General features: G+C 45.6%; 1 pseudogene; it reads left to right on the top strand.

Moving 5' to 3' along the window:
* The first annotated feature begins 1516 nt into the window (after positions 1–1516).
* On the top strand, positions 1517–2893 carry LOC147087641 (uncharacterized; annotated as a pseudogene).
* Positions 2894–4957: the final 2064 nt, after the last annotated feature.

The following is a 4957-nucleotide window of genomic DNA, read 5'->3' as shown; positions in this document are numbered from 1 at the left end:
GATGGCCTTAGCGAGGTGTTCTTCATCATCGATGAAATGTTGACCGCTGCGAAGGATAATCATCTGGCAGTGTTCTCTGACTATATATGCTGTGCCTATATGCATCTCTTCACTTCACCTGACGAAGGAGCAGCGCTCCGAATGCTTGTGATTTAAATAAAGCTGTTGGACTTTAACCTGGTGTTTTGTGACTTCTTACATTTTTCCACCCCAACCAACACCGGCATCTCCACATCATGGCTACCATCGACAACAAACTGTCGGCTCAAAGTGGAGAGGATCTCCAAGAAGAGCGTGCATATCGACACAGACATCAAGTTTCTACAGAGATGCAAGAAAGCAGACAAGATACCGAAAGGACTACAGATCACGAACCCACTCAAGTCGACCTACAACACAGACTACGCTGAGAGACTCTGCCATCGTACCTCGTACTCCTCAAACATCTCGGACACCAGCTCTACAGCAGACGCCGCAACCTCGAAACCAAGATAGAGTCCATGTTCTCTGCCTGTGCTCAGGACACAGCAGACCAGCTACGATACATTGCCAAGCAGACGAGGGAACAGAACTATGCTGTCTACATGCAAACCAAGAACAGCAAGCTTGAGAAACTCGGCATCACCACCAGCAGCAACCAAGCCTCCCCTGATACCACGGTGGAAAACACAGGGAAGTCCATTGTCAACTTGTCCGACCACACCCTTCAACCAGACGAAACCGAAGTTCTCAGTGGAGGGCTCAATTTCTGCCCCACCACCAACATGGATCCCATCGGTCTCGTGGCAGGCACAGAGGAATTCATCAGGAGAATGAGGCTCTGGGAATTCTTCCACAAATCCCAAGATGTCAGCTGCGAACCCAATGAGACAATCAATGATCCAGAACAGCAGACAGAGGGATCAGCAGTGCAGCAACCGAAGAAAAAGAGTAAAATTCGACCCCTCTGGGCATGTATGCTCAAGCTGGCAGAAGATGCATCAATGCAAGATTCATCAGCCGCACACACAAGATAGTCCAGAATGTCAATCGACCACAATGCAACGCCATCCACGCTCTCAAGACTAACGGCAACAGCGTCATCAAACCAGCAGACAAAGGAGGAGCCATTGTCATACAGAACAGAATGGACTATTGCAAAGAAGCATACCGACAGCTGGAAAACCAGGAACACTACAGACAGTTACCCACAGATCCGACCAAAGAACACACCTGCCAACTCAACAGACTGATCAAGACCTTTGATCTAGACCTTCAAAGCATCCTACACGCTCTCATCCTACGTACTCCCCGTGTGGGAGTTTTCTACTGCCTCCCAAAGATGCACAAAGCCAACACACCCGGACGTCCTATCGTATCAGGCAACGGAACCCTGTGTGAGAACCTCTCTGCATACGTCGATGGCATCCTGAAACCCATCATACAGGTAACCCCCAGCTTCTATCACGACACCACAGACCTCTTACAGAAACTCAGCACCCACGGACCAGTTGAACCAGGAACACTCCTCGCCATGATGAATGTCTAGACTCTCTACACCAGTATCCCCCACGATGACGGCATCACTGCGACAGCCTCAGCACTCAACACCAACAACAGCCAATCTCCAGATGCCATCCTGCAACTCATCCACTTCATTCTTGACCACAATATCTTCACCTTCGACAACCAGTTCTTTAACCAAACACACAGAACAGCCATGGGGACCAAATTCGCACCCCAATATGCCAACATCTTCATGCACAAGTTCGAGCAAGACTTCTTCGCTGCACAGGACCTCCAACCAATGCTTTACACCAGATACATCGATGACATTTTCTTCGTATGGACCCACGGCGAAGAATCACTGAAAAGACTACATGATAACATCAACAAGTTCCAACCCACCATCAAACTCACCATGGACTACTCCTCAGAATCGGATTCTTTCTTGGACACATGAATCTCAATCAAAGACGGGCACCTCAGCACTTCACTCTACTGCAAGCCCATGGAAAACCGCATGATGCTCCACTTCTCCAGCTTCCACCCTAACGACGTTAAAGAAGCCATCCCCTATGGACAAGCCCTGTGAATACACAGGATCTGCTCAGACGAGGAGGAACGCGATGGACACCTACAGACGCTGAAAGACACCATCGTAAGAATGGGATATGATGCTCGACTCGTCGATCGACAGTTCCGAAGGGCCACAGCAAAAAATCGTATAGACCTCCTCAGAAGACAAACACGGGGCACAACCAACCGAGTACCCTTCGTCGTCCAGTACTTCCCCCGAGTGGAGTAACTACGCCATGTTCTTCGCAGCCTTCAACATGTCATCGATGACGATGAACACCTCGCTAAGGCCTAACCCACGCCTCGACTACACGCCTTCAAACAGCCGCCTAACCTCAAACAGACCATCGTTCACAACAAATTACCCAGCTTTCAGGAGAACAGCGACCACGACACCACACAACACTGCCACAGCAACCTCTGTAAGACATGCCAGATCATAAACACAGATACCATCATCACACGTGAGGACACCACCCACCAGGTACATGGTACGCACTCATGTGACTCGGCCAACATTGTATACCTCATATGTTGCAGGAAAGGATGCCCCGGAGCATGGTACATCAGCGAGACCATTCAGACACTGCGACAATGGAAAAATGGACCCCGCACAACAATCGCCAGGCAAGAGTGTTCCCTCCCAGTCGGGCAACACTTCAGCAGTCAAGGACATTCAGCTTCCGACCTTCGGGTAAACATTCTCCAACGCGGCCTTCGAGACAAAGGACAACGCAAAATCGTCAAGCAGAAACTGATAGCCAAGTTCAGCACTCATGAGGACGGCCTCAACCGGGATCTTGGGTTCATGTCACGCACATGTAACCCCACCTGACGTAGAGTCATCCAGACTCGAGTCATCATTGGCTTGTTCTCTCTGCACAGATGCGGCCGGACCTGCTGTGATTTCCAGCAAAAAAAAATGTTTTTAATTGTCTTCTAAGCCATTAATTGGCTTTTAAGCCATTAACTTTTGGAATTACTCAAATGCAGTTTAATTGTTGCAGTCTACCTGTCTTATGGATGTGATATTGTTTCTCGAGTTTTGTAGACAGTTGCCCTGTCACTGGAGTTCGTGGAACGGAGCTGATTTTTAAGCTTTCTTTGAGTATTACTTCTTTCAAATAATTGTAACCCATCTTCACTTGCATATATTTTCAAGAGAAATTTCAGTTGGCCAAATCTCGTCGGTGAATTATGTGACAGTTTTCTTGCATAGACAGAGCGACTGTTACATAGAGGGAGAAATAAGTAGTGAGAGACAGAAATACAGAGAGATAGGCAGTCAGGCAGACAGGCGGACAGAAAGACAGACATAAATGAACTAATGAATTAATGACCTGGGCAGCTGAATACTGTCCATTTAATGGCCGACGTTTCTCACCTGTCATTACATTTTTGCTGAAAACCCTTTCCTCACTAAATTTTGAGATGTGTTATGTGCAGATCTGTCGAACCCACTTGTTGCCTTGTTTCGTTAAAATATGTCTCAGCGCTGCTTCATGCTGTTTAAAAATGAAAGAATTCCAGAAATCATCAAGCTCAGTGCCCCCATTTAATTATTGTCTCTCTCCTGCATTTTGTTCATCCGGCATCAAGATCACGGTTGCTCACCATTGGTAAGGAAGGGTCCGAGAGTCACAATTTAACTGTGTGATACTTCACATTGACAATAAAATGTTTCGTTTGTGTCTTCAAGCACAACAGTTAATTAAGACTTCAATTCAGAGCTAAACAAACACAGTTTTCCAAACACATCCAATAAGCTCGCTGTATGTACTAGTTATAAAGGTTTGTGATATAAAACTGTGCTAAATTCACGAACAATGCAATTTGTATTATTTATTAATGATATGAATATAAGCTCTCTCTATCTGCAGTAAAAGCTTGACAGTCCTAACAATTGTTCAACTGTTTCAGCAATAAAATAGCAATTGGAAGTGTCACTAAATCAAGCTACACAGAAACGCTAAACCTTCAACTAACTGACCGATTCCACTGCAATCACCAGATCAAACAATTGTCCTGAATTAGGTATTATTTTGCGCAACCATGAACTAATGACAGATGCTCTGCCTGCAACGGTAAAGGTTTAGAAGTTCAGTGACCTCCTTCCTGGGCAGGTATTCTGGGAAACGACGTATAAAGGATTCACTCGTTCTGTGAATTTTAACATTGCTTTTACCCTCCAGACGCGGTCCTGGTCGATCTTACCCTGGAACAACTGGAGGAAGAAAAATCAAACTCATTCTCTTTTGCCAAATGTTCCTGCTTTTTGTGACAATATGTTCCTCACTCGGTGAAAGTGCTGAGTCAACGAAGGAATGTGGGTCTTGGTGCAATCGCACTTGATTCTGAGTGAAGTTTACAACTGCATTTCTTTAACTATACTCTTCTAACCACACAGCTTTCCTTTCGGGAAATCTGAGCTCCCAGTCACAGTCTGACATGGTTCCGCATGGCTGCCGAGGGGGAAAGAGGTTTAAGGAGCAGAACTGTTCAGATTTTATTCCACATCTTCATTCACATATTCCAAATGAACATCATATGTTTTGAATAAATATGATCCGTGTTGTGTTTTTATGTTGTCTGTTGTATAAAGAAATTCACTGTTCGTCAAGTGTTTGCTGTTGTCTCCAGATGTTCCCCGGTTGTGTGAAAAGGGTTCCTGGTGTGTGAAGGCATTCCCTGTTATGTAAAGTTGTTAACTGTTGTGTAAAGGTTTTCCTGTTGTGTAAAGGTGTTCCCTGTTGTGTAAAGATGTTCCCTGATGTGTAAAGATGTTCCCTGTTATGCAAAAGGGTTCCTGGTGTGTGAAGACATTCCCTGTTATGTAAAGATGTTAACTCTAGTGTAAACGTGTTCCCTGTTATTTAAAGGTGTTCCCTGTTGTGTAAAG

This window comes from Somniosus microcephalus, unplaced genomic scaffold, assembly GCF_052327205.1.
Source record: "Somniosus microcephalus isolate GS21.2 unplaced genomic scaffold, FLI_Smic_1.0 unresolved_chr5, whole genome shotgun sequence".
Classification (NCBI taxonomy): domain Eukaryota; kingdom Metazoa; phylum Chordata; class Chondrichthyes; order Squaliformes; family Somniosidae; genus Somniosus; species Somniosus microcephalus.
The sequence above is the reverse complement of the archived record's forward strand: the minus strand, read 5'-3'. Positions and strand labels throughout refer to the sequence as shown.